Raw genomic sequence first — 20,469 nt, 5'->3', positions numbered from 1 at the left:
GTAAAATAAGTAACGAGTTTCTCCAGTTATCGTTGTTAAATGCACGATATGTGAAGATGATTAAAAGAAAGAAAAAAAAACGTGAGAGAGACGTAATCGAGAAGCGTGACGAGACACGAGCGAGTTTTCACAAACATCTCACATCGTAGCATAAAGAATATTATATCTCTCTCTCTCTCTCTCTTTTCTCTTCTCTTCTCTTCTCTTCTCCCTTGAGAGAACGTAAAAAAAAATTTCAGAGATAAAAGTAAAGAAAAAAGAAAAAAAAATGAGAAGAGAGTGTCTGGACCGCGGGAAAACGTGCCCATGAGCTGCGGAATATTCGAAAGTGCGGCTAATTAGATTTGCAAGCGGCATTAAGCGATATACGGTCCGAGACAACATGCTATATACATATATACATATATATACTTTACCATGAGGTGTATGGACTATGTGTGTAAGGTATCTATGTATACGTTTATGCACAACCATATAAGATGTAACGAGAGAAGTAACGTGCAATCTTTAGTAATAAGTACAACCAGCAAGTTTGGTCTGGTATGCGAATAGGTACTCAAGTATATATATATATATATACCAAAGTATATAATACTGTGGTATATATACTACTAGACCATGAACGTCAATTACTTATATACATGTATACATGCACGCATGCACATTGTATTATATTTTGTTTTCTAACAATATTTTGATTTATTAACAAATTTATAAATATTCAATTAAAATAATAACGATCATTGAAAATGATTTCAATTAATTAATATTCGTATCGTGTTGTACATGCTTCATAATGAAAGTTAGAACAATTTTCTAAGATATAAGATAGAAAATAAATTAAAGAAAAGGTGTGTGTGTGTGTGTGTGTGGTACATAGAAAATCAAATAACTCGTAAGTTATAGGAAAGTGCAAGTAACAATAAAAAACAAAACAAAACAAAAAACAACAAGATAAGAAGAAAAACCGGAGAAAATGTGAATTTGCATGGAATAACAATATCTACGAATACCTTTCTCCTTTTTCTATTTCATAGAGAATTGTTCTAAGACGTTTTAAGATGATTGTGCGAGAATAATCTACCAAAAAAGAAAAAAAAAAAGAATACAAGTTTATCAATAAAAGTAGAGAAAAGTCACTTTCTTTTTCACTTTCCTCGATCAAAATTACGCGTATACGACGAACTTACGTACTTATAGGAAAAATATAAAAGATTTCGCGAGCAATTATATTTTTCAAGGCATAAACCATAAGCTTGGGCACTCTCTCTCTCTTTCTCTCTCTCGAATGTAACCATAAAAGGAAAAGACGAATGGTGAACCGTTTAAAGAAAAACAAGGGAATAATAATAATCCGTGTGGCTACGTTATTTCACAGAGATTTATCTCTTGTGATTGCTTAGAAACTAAAAAAAAAAAACTATGATCGTTAAAATATAGACATTTTTCAGAGAACATTTCTATTCACAATTTGTCTATTTTTCATTATGAAAAATTTTGCATTCATTACAAATTATTTATGTAAATTACAACTTCGGTATTTACGTATTAACGCCATAGCAACAAAAATTCTGCTAATGCGTCAATAAAGAACAATCTTGTTGTTCGCATACAACCTTGTTGTTTGCACAAAGCAACCGTCAGGGTTTTGTCAAGGTTTCGTCAGGGTTGCGTCAGTGACATTAATACGAAAGTACCAAAACTTTTAATACACAAATTTCAAATTCGTCAAATATTTTTCTAATTATTTTGATTAAGATCTAGGAAATACACACGCATGTGTGTACACTTACACGTATGTAAAATGTTCACGGTCAATTTCATTCTATTTCTCGATAGGAAATGATGTATAATTAACGAATAAACGATAATAGTTCGCGGAAGCTTAGCAAAACGTATTCTCTTGCAGGAAATGGGAGACAGCGAGATGACGAATGGTAATCGGTTACTAGATAAGATAATTTATCACCACGGTTGCATTCTTTTCTATTTTTATCTATTCCTTCATTGTTTTTATTTTATTCTATTTTATTTATTTTCTAATCATACCATTCGTCCTTTGTGAAACAAACAAAAAAATAATTTAACCACAAGTAATATCAATTTCTATTTCTATTTCTACCCTCGAACGTGAACTTAATCTCTCTAACTGTTTTCAAGTAATATTAGTAAGTAGATTATTTTATACACACACACACACACACACGTTTATTTAGATCAAATTATTCTTAGTTGGTCTTTTGATTAAGAAGAAATCTTGTAACGTGATATACTATCGAGTTTAGATTTGTGTTACTAATGTTCCAAGAACGAAAGTTTAGACATTAAAAGTAAATAAGATAATTCATTGATATTTTCTAAGAAAATTATTCTCTAATAAATGATTAGAAGAAAAAAAGCACATAAAAATATTAGGTCGAGTCATAAGTAACTTCTGTAGAATCTATTTTTCGTATTTACCTATTATAAGTCACCGAAACAAACGAATTTTTGATATCACTGTATAAATGAAGATTCAGTTTAGTCTTTTGTTAACTTTTTTATGCAATCAATGTTACATTTTACAGTTTTTTTTTAACCACTGAAATGGATAAGTAAAAAGTGCATATTCGACATGTAATGTTTTAAGAATTGAAACAAAGCAACAGCACTAAAGTGGCAACTGAAAAAATATACAGCGTATACAGTACAGGACTGATAACTGTCTGACTGTCCAGTCAGAAAATTGGTTTGTCAAATTCTGTTTCTGGAGATACGATTTTAAAAGATTAACCGAGTGCAGGGACGTATTTCTAACTTTGATGAACCTTTTAAAGGAGCAAATTGAAACAAAATTCAATAGATACGTTGAACAATTACAAAGAGTGCAAAAAAAAAACTGCATGAAAAGTGTCTTGCACTTATCAGTCACAGAAATGCCATTCTTTGTCTCATAAAATACGGAAGTTATTTATGACTATTATTTATTCTAACAAAAAAAAATGTGTGTGTGTGTATAAAACAAGACAAATTCTATAATATATAATCAATTCTTTGCTTATTACTTTTTGTCCAACAACTTGAAACCACTTTCTAATGATCGATTGATCACTCCAATTGATCACTTAATCATTTAAGGTAAAAAAAACAAATCCCATAAGTATAAACTGCTGCATGCACAAATAAACAAATTACAGATATTAGAAAAAAAATAAAAAAAAGGAAATAAGTAGAAGAAAAAGTAAAGAATTATTTCCTCAAAGAATAAAAGCAAAAGCAAAGCAAAGAAGAAATGAGCCAATAAAAAAAGAAAAGTCAATAAATTTATCATAAAAAAAAAAAAGATTAAAACAAAATTATAAATATAAAAGAACACACTGAGACAAAAAAACCATTACGATCCTTTCTCGTCCTTGGTTCCACGATCGATCCTTCTTCTTTCCTTTTTTTCAACAAACAAGTCCTACAAATTCACGACAAACTTGAAACAAAAAACCAAAAAAAAGTAAAAATAACGATAGAAATAAAATAAAAAAAAATAAAAAGAAATGAAACGATCAATAACGATCAAAGAAATCACACTGAAAACACGTTGCTCGATTTTCTACGATCTTGGTAAGAAACTTTTTACAAAATTTTATGTTAAATATGTAAAAATATGTAAATCAGTTGATAAACTTGAACAAACAAAAAAATTGAAATAAATAAATCCCGATAAGGTAATAACAATATGAATGAGATTGAAGATAAGTAATAAATAAATAAAAAAAAAGTGTATTAAAAAAAAAACTAAAGAAAGGAAGAAAGAAGAAAATATAATTGGTCGAACCGTTCACTGTCGAGAATGGAAACCAACTGAGAAAGAAACGAGTTGGTTTTTCGCTTACGTTCGTGAACCGATTCTCTCATGATCGTCTTCGGTTTCAAGCCACTTGAAAAATGTGACAAAGAGAGAAAGAGAGAAAGAGAGAAAGAAAGAGAGAGAGAGAGGACACAACATTCGAGAAGAGTCGTTTGGGTCCCTGAGTTCTCGAGCATAGTCAGCGTCCTGTCGATAAGGACTATAACGTAGTCTTAAGTCCTTATCTAATTCTTATTATATATATATATATATGTGTGTGTGTGTATGGTTAAAAAATAAGATAGAAAAATGATCTCGCAACTTGATATTTATGTCCGTATCACGTACTCCAACACGCCTTGTGTTTATTCGTATGACGATGATAGACTTGATAAAAAAAAAAAAGTGTGCATTGTAAGCAAGTACAAACGGAAATTCATTCCTCTCTTTCTTTTTCTATAATTTTTGTTTCTTTCAACAACAAAATTACTTGAAAATAAGTTGCAATTTTGATGCTGCACTTATTAGCAGCACCCCGTGTACAATAGAAGTAGCACCCTTTGAAAAATACGTACCCGTAACGAAAGGGTTAAATTATTTAATTAAAAAATTGACAAATGTATAATAAAATAGGATTTGGTAGGTGTTTTCGAATGATACATAAATAATAGAAGTAATGTTTTTCAAGGCTGAGAATATAAATTAGATTAGAATCTAAGCAAAGCAGAGTAGAGCAGAGCAAAGCAAAGCAAAGCAAAGCAGAGCAGAGATTCGTAGTGTCAGCGAGAAGCCGTTATCCGCAGAAGTTTATTCGGTTTATTCTCACAAGAGTATAGTACATAGTATGATAGTATTGGAGAACACTCGAGAAGATGTTTGTTCGTCTATCGAAAAGAAGAAACTAAAATAAACGAGGAACGGTAACGGTGAAAATTTTTCTTTCGACCTCTCCTTTCTTTCTTTCTTTCTTTCTCTCTTTCTTTCTTTCGTTCTCTGAGCTATGCGTTCGCTAAAAACGGAACACACGTTAAGATCGAAGCGTTGATCGAGTGAAAATAGTTCGAGACAGTTAAGTTTAAATGATCTTAGGGTTGTTGTAGCATCTCTACCAACTATCATAGTTTGATTTTAGTTTTAATGTTACCATGTAATTTTATGAAGGAGGTCACACTATAGTGGTCCGTAGTAGCGAAAGAATTAATATAAAAAACAAACGAATAACTATATGCTAGTTTAATTAAAAATTATTTTCAAAAGTGATACACGTCGTATTAAACACGTATTCAAAGTTTTGATTAATTTTTCAAGCGTATATCAAGTCGTGTTACTCGTTTTATTGAAAAAATTTGCATTCGTTAACTCTCACAGACTTAAAGTAATATTTAAAGTTGTATTGTTGCTACGTAATTAACGACAGTGTGTTCTTTATTTGCACACTTCGTGCATGCACAACTGCAAACAACACAAGCACCGCTCGTGTGTAAATGTATGTTAAAGTAAATATGAATTCATGGTAGTATGTGTACATTTGGTTTTACGTAGGGTACACCTTGATACTGCTTTGACTAATTAAGGTATACATAATCGAGCTAAAGTTTACTATTTCAAATTCACATTTCACTATATATATATATATATATATGCTAAAATATTTTCTTATTACGTTAGATTGAATTTTTTTTTCTTCAATCAAAATGTAAACTATATATGCGTATATATAAATATTTTCGACACCACTGACATACTCTCTTACTTCTTATCTATCTATTTCGATACGTATTGCTTTCACCCTCTTTATTCCCTTTCGTCTAATCTTGCCGGTCGAATAAACACAGTTCCACATAGAGAGAGAGCTAATAAACATCAAGTTCTAAGGAATAAATTGACTCGCTCTGCTGATTTTGGTATATTCGATATATAAAAGGACATACACGGACAACAACCTTATTTCCTGATAATGCAAACCAAAATTCAACTTCATTTTATGTATTACGAATTTCATCAAAAAATATATTATATATATATATATATTATATATGCAGTTGTATTTGATTATTTGAAATTGAGACAAATCTACGAAAACAAAACTCTGTTACATTTATCCGAACAATAATCTTCATATGAAAAGTAAAATTCATTTTGATTTGCAACCAATAGAAATAGAGTATGGCTAATAAGTATACCTAATTCTAATGTTGATCATAGCGAGACGATTAATTTCCACAGTTGGCCGGTTAACACCAACATAAATCAAGTCTTCACGTATATAACGCGGTTTTATCCAAGTTATCCAAGCGATAGATAAAAGGAAGAAAATAACACAAAACGAAAGAGAAAGAGAGAGAGAAGGGGGAGGAGGAGGAGGTTTGCTGCATCTTGCGCAATATCGATAAATCATCACCGATAAGCGTCCAGTGCTAATACTATCTTTTATTATTGTTGTTATACATACTGGTGTACATAGACCAGCTGTACCAGCTGTTAAGTCATACATACACGTATTACCAAGAGGTATACATATTTCTTTACATTCGCGTTCTCTCGATGGGCAGAAAGCTACCGGTTAGATATCTTTAGATGATGCTTTATCTTCAATGATTCCTTATTCCAGGGCTGTACTATAGACAATTTCAAAAACCCCCGTTTGAAATAAATCAGAAACACCCACCCACCAACCAACCACCACTACGTAGTACTTTATCCGATCCATTTTCTTCATGGATTATTAAATATACAAAAGTAAGAGTTTAAATAAGAAATAACTTTCTACGTATCTGATCTAAAAATTCATATCTACTTCATTATAATTATAAGACGTCGTCATGGTACGTTATGCATTTTTATAAAAGGTTCGTGCAACGTTTTCTTCGATGCACATCGATGCTCAGGTCGTACGTTGCATTTTTCTCCCTTTCATTTTATACACCTAATTACATGGCAAGTATATCAAGGCAAAATGAAATTTCGAAACAGGCCGATCGATTTTCCATTAATTCACAAATATCAAAGTTTGACATAGCACGCTAACAAAAATACAAATATATCATCATCATCATCATCGTCGTCGTCGTCGTCGTCGTCGTCGTCGTCGTCGTCGTCGTCGTCGTCGTCGTCGTCGTCGTCGTCGTCCTCGTCGTAGTCGTGGTCGTAGTCGTGGTCGTAGTCGTCCAGGCATTTATCATCGAAGAAAATCAATAGCAATTTACTTTTCCTTGGATACCAAAAAAAAAAAAAAGAGAAGAAGAGAAGAAGAAGAAGAAAAACTAGAAAGATGTAATAATAAAAAGCAAAGAAAATGGGTGATAGATACAGAGAGTAAAGGAAGTCGAGGATGCTGTTTAACCGATCTGTAGAAGACGTCGCCGCCGAGAAAATTTACTACTAGCGTAGAACCAATTGGCAATTGCATCGTCTGATAGCATAATGACGGAATGGATGAGAACGGATGCGTTGCTACGAATGCGTCTACGTTTGTTACACACGCGTGTATATATATATAGGTATGCTGCTCAGATGCATTTCGTTCCAACAAAATGGATATGGACGGGGTACTACTACGTAATAGCGAGATGCATTTATATTTCAACTCTTTTGATGAGAATGATTTAATGATTTAATGCACGTTAAACGTGTGCAAGGAAGGAAGGAAGGAAGGAAGAAGGAGGGTGGTAGAAGAAATTATTAGTAATGGTTAACAAAATATAAATAAAAATACAAAACTTCTTGTTATGTTTTGACCAGTCGTCGTCGTCGTCGTCGTCGTCGTCGTCAATGTTAATATCTCCATCGAAGACCCAATTAAAATTAGGAATAGATGACCAATTATATGTGGAGTTTCGAATAAGAGAAAGAACAAGTAGAGAAGAGAAAACTACTAAGGTTTTACATGTAAGGGAGATGAAGACTACTACTACTACTACTGGGTTTACATATAAGAAAGATACAAGGGACTACTGGGCTTGCATGCAGACGAGAGAAGACGAGAGAGAGAAGAGAGAGAGAGAGACAGGATGATTGGTTCGTTTCTTAGAGGATAAGGACTTTGAAGAAACAGAAAGAAAGACAGGAGGCAAGCAGTAAAGGAGTAGTAGAGTCCAGTAGCAAGGAACGACTCTTCTGACTGCAGAGAAGTTGCGGTACTGGTCTAAAGGAAATTACCGTTAGAAGAGCTGCACTCGCCGCAACTCTTACGTGCCTTCCTAGACTCCATGTTATACATACACACACATACTATTACTATATATACCTATAGATAGGTATATAAGTATCCTCTTGGTAATCCTGTGTGCGATTTCTCGCTTCGAAGACTCGTTTCTCGAATTAACCAAGTGTCCGTTTTCTAACGCCACTCATAGTTTTATACTTCTAATCTTTTACGTTTATTATTATTATGATTATTATTTTCATTCGTTTATCAATTAAATGTTATTCATTGATTATTTTTCAATCAACTTTAAAAAGCTTTCAATTTTGTTTGCAGCTATTTGTAAAAATTGTTCAAGAGAGAGAGAGAGAGAGAGAAAGAGTTAAGTAAAAATGCAGTTTAAACTCGATAGAGACTTGCATATATACACATGCATAGGAACGTCTGAAGTGTATCTTCCCTTTCCTCCACCCGTCCCTGACCCTCACACTTGGCCACTCGGTCATTGTTCGGCTTACAATGAACCGCTTCAATACTTTACCACCAACTAACATCAGCCGTTCTAACGTTCCACGTATAATTCCCTTATTATACACACGGCTATATGTGTGTGTGTGTTCCCTAACATTGCACTTTTCCTTCTAAATGTATTCGTGAGAATTATGTGGCTGTTTCTCTCTGCGTCGGCGCTTTAATTAGTACCAAGGATTCAAGAACAAGAGTCTATGAGAAAAAGAAATACAAAAAGGAAAGAAAAAGAGAGAGAGAGAGAGAGAGAGACAGGTAATGAAATGTACGTGGCCTACCACAAAACATTTACGGTACTGTGTGAACTAACTATTAATGTAAATAATATCTACGATATATAATCCAATCGTTTGATTAAATAATGTCCAAACAAAATTTCATCTATTTTTTTTTTTAATATAATTTGACACGGTAAACTAATGACATTTAATTTATAAATATAATATAAAGATTATGTCTACTTTGTGCGTGTGCTTTTTCTCTCCTTTGTTTGCATTGTTTTCAGTTACTCTAGATTATGATACATACATGTACGCTTGCACAACATATATACGCTAGAACATAGACTATTGTTATTTAACAAAAAGGAAATATTATCAGGAAAACGTCACGAGTCAAAGTTTTCATTAGTTATTGATGATTAGAAATTCGATCAACGTTCGACATTTTTTATTGTCTCGTTTCACTCGCGAGTGGAAAACTTGCAAAAGGTCAAAGTTGAAATTGGTGTCTATTTAAAATAAAAAAAAAAAATTAAAAAAAAGCAACAAATGATCGCGTATGGTGTAAAATCGATACACCACCGGTGTCCAAATCGAACTATCGAAAGGATAATATTTGTTATCGCATTTCTAAAGTGAAAACTAATAAAACGAATCGTAGCAACATATTATCAATCATGTAAGAGTTTGGTTACAATAATATTTTCCCAAAGCGAGATTCGCGTTTGGTTTATGAATCAAATATCGACTCTCGCATTTGTTTCATGCCGAGATATGTATGTAATTGATCGTGATTTATGATCATCGAGCTACGTACGCATAGCTGTATGTATTTTCTATGGGAGATATCGCTTTCACTTATTCTTTCGTATTATACGCGAGAGAACGCGGGAATAGATAATAATTATGATTGCTTCTCAACAACTCAAGATATGCGTACTGTGCTGTGCTGTGCTGTGCTGTGCTGTGCTGTGTTGTCTTTTCGAATTTTTTGGTTTTTTTTTATTAAACGAACTAGGGGTGGCTCACAATCAGTCCGATACACACGTCTTTAAGTCAACGAATTACCTTATACCTCCATCTGTTAGAATGATATAAACTATCCTATCTTTCAAGTTGGATGAAACTGCATACAGTATGCAAAATTTGATTAAAATCGGTTTAGTAATTTAGGAGTCCATTGCGGACAAACAACGTGACACGTAATTTATATATACATTAAGAGATGGATTATTATTTGATTAACAAAAAAATAAGAAAAAACAAATTTGTGTATTTAGAAAAGTAGCTCATCAGAAAAACGACCTGATTCGATCAAAAGCATATTCATGAAGTGAATGTTATTATATACAGTAACGTTACTTTTAAACCTAACTGGAAACCACGCACATGTATGGTATATGTGTAAATAAGTGTGTTAGTTATATAGACCTTCGAGTATTCTAACTAGACTATAATCACAATTACAAGTACGATCGGAAGTCATAAGTAGAATCCTCGTAAAGCACTTACTATCGTAGTTTATCGTTTATCAAGAGAAGAAGCACGTGCTTTTCAGGTGATCGACGTGTGTAAGTTCTCTTTGCAATTTCTAGCAATCGGAAGTTCTCAATGAGAGAGTACTGCACGCATACCGTGTACAAATATGCGTGTATCTATCGGAGTTCACACCTTATTGAAATTTATTGAGAAACTTTTGTTTTTCAAAGGTTGTAAATAGAATTAAATATACCTGTTATAACAAATACCGAAATATTGGGAAGGCAAATATGTTAAAGGTGTAATTTAAGGGATGAATTGAGATATCTTTCATAAGGATGATATTAAATTTCAGATTGATTGGATAAACGGGCGTGGTCTAACGTAAATTCAACTCGATTCGATTCGTTCGTACATTTTCGTTTTGCAATTTAGCGACAATCGGAAGTCCCGATCGATCTTCCTCTGATCTGGCACGCGAGTCACTTTACTACTAGTTTCTCTCTCTCTCTCTCTCTCTCTCTCTTTCTCTCTTGGGTTCGTTTGTAAAACGGAAAGGGAGTACGGAAACGAGTGTCTCGGAATTCGATTTCAACGGGTTGGAGTAGAAGGGATGGCACTCAGTCTGCCGGAAATTGTTCGAGTTTGTCAAAACGACCAAAAGAAATAGACAGAAAACGGAAATTTCCACAAAATCGAAGTAAAAAGAAAAATCCCCCACACACCCCCCCCCCTACAAAAAACAGAAAAAAATGTTTCCATTTGAGTGGGATAGTTTTTGAAAAAGTTCCTAGAAAAATGTGGTCCCGTAATTTTGCATATTTCGTTAATTAAAAATCACGATGAATAATAATATCAATTGAACGTATTGCAAGTGATAATAATATATAATAATAATAATGATAATGTTTAATGATAATAACGATGCACCGATGTATAAAATTAGTCGTTCACGTTAACGAGATTTCAAGTGATTATGCTTATTCGTAAAATCGCATTACCTTCTCATTCAATATGTCCAATCAAACGTTCGTCGTGAAATTATTAATGATCAAAATAAATGAAATAAAATGTTTAAAAAAATCTTTCATAAACGTAGTTTGAAAGGAATATATGTTGTAATAAAAGGGAGTGAAGAGAGAGAGAGAGAGAGAGAGGGATGAAAAATGAAGAGTCAGTAGTGTCTTTTTCTCTCTTGCACCAAAATGATCTCGTTTACTTCTTGCAATTGACTCAGGGGCGTCTCGATGAGAGAGGGAGCGTACACCATCATCGGAATTATTACAACTTCCGGTGACGTTAAACGAATCTATAGGGACACGCAGCCGCGGAAGCTCTAACTCCGACGTTTGCGATTACGTCACCTCAGCGACACTACGACGACGACCAACGCTACTTTAACATATAAATATTTGTGTGTGTGTGTGATACAAAATAATAATGTGATGCATACTGTGCGTGCAACATGTTTTTCCAAGCCTTGATTAAAAGTTCCTATTTAACTATCAAAGACCGGCCTATGTTTCATTACTAATTATCTCCATCTAACATCTACGAATATGGAATAGGAAAAAGAAATATCATTGGAACGACATTGAGTGCTATTTTTAATACTCCATAAGACTTTATCTTTGTTTATCGTTCCTTACAAAATAAATATTAAAAAAAAAAAAAAGGAAGAAGAAAATTGATAGAATACAATTGCTAGATGGATGAGGGTGCATTTGTTCGAAATAAATGTATGTAAAATCTGTGAGAGGGATGATGTTTTTGCAAAGGTGCAGAAAGTGTCCCACGTATCGAGAGGTAAAAATTATTGAAAATTCTGGTCCAGCAGGAGGTCCCTGACCGACGATCGACTGACTAACGAGCTTGGCGGACCCACGCTGCCAATTTGGCAAACTCTTTTGGACGATAAATCAGCCTTAGCTGAGTCGAATCGTCGAACCGTGCATCCGCGTTCTTTCAGCATCTCCGTTACCTATTGTAGGATGTTTTTCTTACCAACAACAACAAAAAATATTCAAATTTAACAACAACATTATATTATTAAAGTTCCTGTGAAAACTCGACGAAAGGATTAATAGATATTATCTGTAAAACCTTGTTGTTGTTGTTAAATAACAATGATAAAATAATAATACAACATTGAGGAGGAGGAAGAGGAGGAGGAGGAGAAAGAGGTGGATAAAATCTGTAAAGTTGTACACAAACGAAGCTGAAAGCAGAAGCGGCATTTGAGCGAAGGAGAAAGGCCTTGTATACAGTATGTGAAAGAGAGAGAGAGTTTAACGAAAGTGAGAAGAGAAAAGAGAGAAAGAGAGAGAGAGAGAGAGAAAAGGAGAGATAAAGGAGGCTTCTGAAATGGCCCGAAGCGTTCTCGTGGAAGGGCTTCGTTTTCGAAGGTTGCCGAACGAGCAAGAATGTGGCTGCTTGACAGGAGAATGGACCACGGAGGATCGATTATCGAGAGCACCGATCGAACCATCTCTCTCTCTCTCTCTCTCTCTCGCTCTCTCTTCCTCTCTTTTTCATGATATCGAATCTTTATCCTTTTTCTTCACGTTTTATAGCAAACAAGTAAGAAGCCGACATTGCGTTTTTACTTCAGACGAAACTTCTTCTTCTCTTCTCCTTCTTCAGATTGAATTTTTTATGTCCAAGCAAAAAGGAGATCGAACGTGATAGAAAGAGAAAGAGAGGGAGAGAGAGATATTTAAAGGGGGGGGGTGAGGGAGGAATGAAAGAATGATCTGCACCATTAACGAGATGGAAATTCATTTACTTGAATTAATATTATCGAATACTTTGATGTGTGTTTACTGTAAAAACGAAATTTCATGATGTATATAATATGATCTACCTGTCTTTACTGTATATAATAATATGCTGTAATTATTTATAATAATACTCTCTTTTCAATAGAGAAATAATTGATGAGAAATATAAAAGAGATCCTCCTCATCTTCCTCCTCCTCCTCATCATCGTTTGTTATCCGTCTATCTTTTTCTTGAAATTCCATCATCATTAAAAAGAACCTTGACAAGATCGATATGAAATAAATTAAATTGTGTTATGAATATAAAAACAACAAAAAAATGATGATGACGATGATTTAATTGTAAAGAGTCAAAGTTGAACGACCTCAGAACCGAAAGCAAACGAACGAATAATCAGCATAGCAAGAAACGTGAACTGTCGCAACATTGTCCAGGATAATTAGAATATTTACAATTTTTCTCACTTTAGCCCTCTAACACTTGAGAATCAGTCCACTATGCGTAGGTATATAACCCTTGTTCGTATACGTACGTATGATAGCGCAACGATAGGCGTGGGTGGGACCGGTTTTAGGCTTCGTTCACACGTGCCACCGGATCGAGTATGAGAGCGGAACTAGTTCGTTTGCTTGTTTCAAAGGGGGAGGATACAAGAAAAAGAGACCCCATGATATTATTAGGGGGGAGGGAAAAAAGAGAACAAGATGAATAAACAATACGACGAGTCTCTAGAGTAGTTACATAACAATAATAATAATAATAATAATAATAATCAAACGAAAAAGGGAGAACGATCGATAGAAAGAAAGAAAGAAATATTTGTTGATAAATGCTTTTGAGAAGAAACACAAATATATTCTATAATATATTTAATCGATTAAAAATGACGATAGAGGAGGGTTGTTGTAAGGATGAAACGTTAAAGGTGTCGGGGGGGTTTAAGAAACGAGAACGTAGATAGAAATGAATGATAATAATTTCTTACACTGTCTACTATGTCTAACATTAGATATTGTTGTACGAGTTCATCTCTGGTGTTTGTGCGGTATAAATTTCCGGCTAGTTTTACTTCGCCGTGAGCTTGATCCGATGTTAAACTACGCTAGGTAATACGTTAAGTCGCGGTTAAATCTAAATGTTCGAACGATTGGACCGCAAAGAGAGAACACACCTCTGCACAACATAAATTTAACCACCACCATCTATGTATATATACATTATATTCTAATAAATATTTCATGCAATATGTTATTGGACCAATTACTTCCTGAATCTACGATCGGTTCGTTTGTTCGTTCGAAAACGAATCCATGATATCCAAATATTATTTTAATTTAATTTATACAAAAAAAAAAAAAAGAAAGAAAATAGCACACACACCTGAAGATAAACAACTAAGAAGATAAACAAAAAAAAAATATAAGATAAAAGAGTATGGCCATTGGGTTGAAGTGATTTATTCAGGGTTATTGTCCTGTACAAGGTTTTTGTCCTTTGTAGTACGATGCACTTGGGTCCATCTTTCAGAAGAGGGCCATACCCCTCCCTCCCTCCCTCCTTCCCACCCCTCTCGTCTTCTTCTCTCAGCACCACCTCTCTTTCTCTCTCTCAGTAAGCTCAGCTTCGTCGTCTTATTCGACTTTTTCAACATATTACCATACATGGTGTATCTTCCTGTTTCATATATTCGATCCAAGTGAAATCATTTGCACGAACTTATTTCGTACTACATTACGGTAATACTTTTTAAGCCTCTTACTTTTTTGCGCAGGTTGACATAACGTAAAAAGAAATTATTTTGTTCACGTTGGTACACGTAATTTTAATTCTTACAATTAAGTAGAAAATGTAAAAGAAAGAGAAAGAGAGAAAGAGAGAAAGAGAGAGAAAGACTATTTTTAGAAACGTATTTAGTAATAAATGCGTCACGTAAGTACCTACTTCGTTCCAAGTAGGACCTTTGTATTACGAATTTAATTTAAGCGACGATTAGAGAAAGAGAGAGAGAGAAAGAGAGAGAGAGAAAATGATGTTAATCGTGCGACCCGTTTTATCATTCACACCGATAAACATGTTCCCATTTATTCTAATTTAATCATTGACTACTACGCGAATACTTGCAAAAGTAATTTCATTCAAATCGATATATATTTTCTCGTTTAATTTATTAGTAAAATTGATGAATTAGATCATGGGGAAAAATATTGAATTAAATACAATAACGTTTTGATTTGTTTTTCTTTTTTTTTTTTTTTACTACTGTATTTTATATAGAAGAATTATTATTCTCACGTCACGTTGTTTGTCCGCAATGGATTCCTAAACTACTAAACCGATTTTAATCAAATTTTGCACACTCGGTGCAGTTTCATCCAACTTGAAAGATAGAATAGTTAATATCTCAATTTATTGCGAATTATTTGTTTATTAATTAATTAGAGTCATGATTATATCTGTTAATTCGATAAGATTCTAACATATGGTGGTATAAGGTAATTCGTTGATTTTAAAGACGTGTGTATCAATGTCATGTACACCCCTAGTAATGTATAATTTATAGTTAAATCTGGAAGACGAAAAAGGGAATTGCATATTCCTATTTCTTCTCTCTTTCTTTCTCTTTCTCTATATTTCTCACACTTTCTCACACGTTGCTTCCGAACATGGCGTCTCAGCAGGGGCGTTGGACAATTTCGGAGGATAATTTATAGCATCCCGGGTTTTCAGTCGCGACAGGGCCGCCGGCATAAACAACCTTCCCCTTCTGTATCCTGGTGTTCCTTTCGCAGCCACCACCCCTACTGCGTACTGAATGTCGAGAGTGAGAAAAAGATAGATCAATAACTACCATAGGCTATCACATTTTTCATAGCTTTTTCTTATTTTTCATCATAGACAAAAAAGAAAATCATACGTTGCACTATATCATATCACCTCATTCTCCTATCTTTTTTTTTACTATTGTTAATATATTAATCAAAATAAAAGAAATATAATTGTGTGTGTGTGTGTGTGCGTGGATAAAAGAAAAATCCCTTATGTATTCCTAACACGAAAAGTAACATTTTCTTCCCCCCATAGAAAATTCTCTTATCCTTCAAAATTAGATAACCAAAAGTTCTTTAGTAAAGGGATGTATATATACATATATACTTACATATATGTAGAAATATATAAAGGAATATGTGGATATAGTTAAGCTGTGCGTAAAACGTCATTCCTATTCACAACGTGAATTCCATATTCCCTTGGTCCTAACGTTAAGGGTTGGTTGGTTGGTTGGTAGATCGTAAAAGGGGATGGTCGAGGATCGTAAAGTATACATAGAAACGAGGGAGTTGAAATCGACAACGATCAACGAACAGAATAAAAACGTTTCTACAATTGTGAACACTTCTTTTATTCTTTTAAAGAATTAATCAAAAAAAAAAAAAAAAAGAAAAGAAAGGAAACAATTCTAATCTAAATTAGTGTAAAATTTCAAGAGACACGTTTTGGAAAAAAAAAAAAAACTCTAAAATAAAATTGCATTAATATGTTATTTAAAATAAACAGAATTTTGTAGTTTCTATCGGAAAAGAAAGAAAGATATAAAATAAGGATCATCGAATACAATAGGCTTCTTCTCTCTTTCTTTTATTATGGTATCGTCTTTCAAAAAAAGAAAAAGAAAAAAGGAGAATGGGAATGGTATGGAAAGGGCTTCTTCCGGGTCGATTTAAGCCTTACATTTATGGTGGGAATGATAGGTAAAATCGCGTGATCGAGATTCTATTATTGTCTTTTAATTTCATGTTAGTTAATGAAATAGAGTAGAAAATATTGTATATAAAAAAAAGAAAATAAAATGAAATTTATATGGAAAAGTATATATTGTATATCCTAGATGGATTGTGTTGGAACGACGACGCCAGGAGCACTGCTGCCGTCTATATTGATTTTGGACTGCAAGGTAGATGAGAGAAAGAGAGATGGAGAGAGAAATTAGAGGAAGAACGGAGAAGGAATCAGAGAGAATAATTCTATCTACGAAATAATTCTGCTTCGATTTGGTATTCAAATCAAACCAGAAACCAAAAACCTTGATGATGATCAACATTTCTAAAGTGAAAATTCTTATGGGGAATATATATTATTATCGTCTAAACTTATTACACGATTATTTTCATTGAAATTATATCAAAAAAAGAAAAAAATTCAAATGAAATCGAAACGATTGATAATCTTGTTAAGATTTTTAACGAGAACGATTATGATAATATCTAAAGATAAGATGATCTCGTTAAAAGGTAAACAAAAAATGTTACTGATAAATATTTCATTCTCTATTTGTCACACCTCGAATAATTTCTTCTAAATATGATAAAAATTGGGTTGACGATGATATTATCATCGTTTACGACACACATACCTTTAATTATAAGGAAAAATAAGAAAAATATTTCAAAGAAAAGTACAACACAACATCGTTATATACCTTAAGTGTTTCTTCTTGTATCTACGAGCAAAACACGGAAACAGACGTTTACCTTTTGATAAGACTACACGAAAGATAAAAAGATAAGAGAACTATAATTTAATAAAAAAAATAAACATGACACTTAACTTAAGAATTAATCTGTTTTTTTTTTTTTCTTTTATGAGGTATTCAATATATATCTGAACAGAGACACGATTGTCGATAAAATAATCAAAATGATATTCCATTTTGGAAATTATGATCTCATTCGTAATCAAAAATTCCTACAATGATTGGTAAAAGGATGAATGTTTCCAATTTTTTTTGTTCTCTCTATAACATTTAAATTAAAATACAGCATAATTTTACAAAACTAGACTTTGTCATTTTACAATATGAATAAAAAAGAATTTGGGAAGGAGGAGGGGGGGTAAAAGAAAAAATAACAAAAAAAAAGAAAGAAACAATGAAGCATTTATACGACAAAGAGATTCGTCCGCGTGTTATTAACGCAAATTATTCTCGTGAATCGCATCTTTCAACGGGGCAATTAGTCACGGATTATTACCAAGCCCGACACGAACTTCTTAACACGAAAGTGAAACTCGCATAATCTTGGTACCTCCTTGAAAATAATAATAATAAAAAAAAAAAATAATAAAAACGATACGTTATTGCACGTTTACCCTCCTCCCCTCCTCCTCCTCCTCAACATCGTGTGAACTACCATTCGAACTGCGACAAATAGATGATTTGATTTATTTTTGATATTTTTGATATATTTTCATTTGGTGGGGAAAAAAAATGTAATCACAATTTTTTGGAAATGACCTAATATCATTTTTTTCATGAAATCGATCCAATTAAAACGTGTTAGTGTTACAATTCGAAAACCCGTTTCGAATAATACATACTTTGGGATTATGTAACCGATTTATTTAACTGATCAAGGACACCGACATTCTAATCGACGTGACGACGATGACGACACGATTTACCACCGATTTTCTCATCTAACTTTTCACTTTTAACGTGCTAAAACCTTTTTCTTCAAAGTCTTCTTAAAAAAAACAACAATTTTCTTTTTCCCCTCTTCGACATTTTTTATTCCAATGAAATTTGAATGCATGAAAAATTGTTCTATTGAAAATGTATTACATATATCTATTGAATTGTAATCATTTGGAAATTAGTGAATGATTTTATTCTAAGACATTAGCATAAATACTAAACTCTATTTGTGGTTCTTATCCTATACACGTTAGGTTCATTCCTAACGATTTCTCCTAGCACAGTGTTTACGTTTACGAGAAAGGTCGATATTAGAATTATAATTACTTGCACGTATGTGTATTTCATCAAAAATCAATGATAATTTAATAACGTGAAATTAATGAATAAATATCGTACGTATTTACATTTCAATCTATTACAACACATTCTTTTTAAATTAATTATCTCAAACAAATTGTAATAAATTTCCGTCAACAAATTCTAACTATGCCAAAAAAAAAAAAAAAAAAGAAAACATTTGTGTGTATGTGTATGTTTACAAGAAGACGATTAAAAAAAAATAGGAAAAAAAAAATACCTTATGGAGATTTGCCAACTCAAAATATATATTGTTCGAATGTTTTTGCGCGAGATACTGCAATAGTCAAGTCAAGAATTTAAGATAATACAAATATTGTTTTATTCAAAAAGAAAATATCAAAATTACATTATCATCCTATAATTAATATTTATTTCTTTATCATACGTGAAATATTTTATTATCACATAAAAAGGTAAGAATGTAATAAGTAATAGATCGATAAGTAATATTATTAATTATTTTCGATATACGTTCGATATGTGTTCGATATAATTTCGATTATCGGTACGCCATTTTTGTAATATGACCAGGTGTGCAAAGAAGCAATGCACGATTTTTCAATCTATTCATGCAAAAATATATAAATTATGATTTAAATCATTAAAAGAATTATTAAATAATGATGTCATTTCGATATTACATCATCAAGACCAACTAAACATATCGACAAATTACATATTACAAAAATGGATATTTAAAAAATGTTTATAACAACGAAAGATATTTTTAATTAATTACCGTTAGAAGATTGTTAAAATTGTTTAATAAAAGCTCAGTCCTCTCAGAAGAACAGCCGTAGAATATTCTCTTTCTCTTCCTCTCTTTGGGCTCAGGTGAATGAAGTTTCTTCGATAACACTTTACTACTTTGTTGCACTAACACACACTTGTCACAATTAATTATAATAATAAGAAGAAAAAAATAATAATTATCAATTGAAAATAAAAGAAACAATAAAACACCGAACGTATACACGCGCGCGATCGAAAAGATAATTGCAAAATAGAACCACGCGTTTTAACATACGAAATTATAAGAGTGAATATGACAGCACGTCCTTCCACGACAAACTCGCGCCTGCGACTGACCGAACGATAGCTCAATTCGACTCGAGCGCCTCTACCGGCAACTAAGTAAAGCGCGCGTAAAACAAATTATCGAATCGTATTCTTAATTATTAAATTATACAATAAATTACCGTAAATAATGATAGAATGTTTTTTTTTCTTTTTTAATTAACTTTCTAATGCTTTTAAATATCTTTTCATCATAATCACTGTTTATATTTCGAACAATTTCTAATATTTTATTTAATTTAAACTCGGACGACAAAAACGCGCGAATTTGACTGTTCACCATGACACTTTTAAACAATGCATGCAACAATAAAAAGAAAATAAATAGAGGATAAAATTGGCACCCCTCTTTGTTCTTTATAATGATGTATAAATAGCGCCAAATTTAAAATAATATAAAACATAATGAAATTATCATCGATCTAATATTTAAAATCACAATGTGATTTAAACATGAAATAATTATATACATTTTTAGATATGTTTTCTGTACATTTTAGTATGAAAATAAAGAGCTGAAATTTGAAATATGTAATGAACCATAAATATGGCATGTGTCAATGACCGTGAGACAACGGGGTCCAGC

At 32.6% G+C, this 20,469-nt stretch overlaps 1 protein-coding gene across 9 annotated transcripts in view; it reads right to left on the bottom strand.

Moving 5' to 3' along the window:
- The window catches only part of Prosap (SH3 and multiple ankyrin repeat domains prosap), a 101,324-nt gene extending 81,424 nt beyond the window's left edge, over positions 1–19,900 (bottom strand). For 6 of the 9 annotated variants that reach the window (XM_015328605.2, XM_015328603.2, XM_015328608.2 and 3 more), the window contains exon 1: positions 19,546–19,900. The gene's annotated coding sequence lies outside the window, so the exon portion shown is untranslated. The remainder of the gene's footprint in view (positions 1–19,545) is intronic. The other 3 variants (XM_089176230.1, XM_015328607.2, XM_015328611.2) reach the window with 1 other exon arrangement.
- Between the last annotated feature and the right edge of the window lie 569 nt (positions 19,901–20,469).

This window comes from Polistes dominula, unplaced genomic scaffold (assembly GCF_049000335.1).
Source record: "Polistes dominula isolate Pdom_NZ unplaced genomic scaffold, Pdom_raw_medaka contig_21, whole genome shotgun sequence".
Taxonomy (NCBI): Eukaryota; Metazoa; Arthropoda; class Insecta; order Hymenoptera; family Vespidae; genus Polistes; species Polistes dominula.
This window is presented reverse-complemented; position numbering and strand designations above follow the sequence as displayed.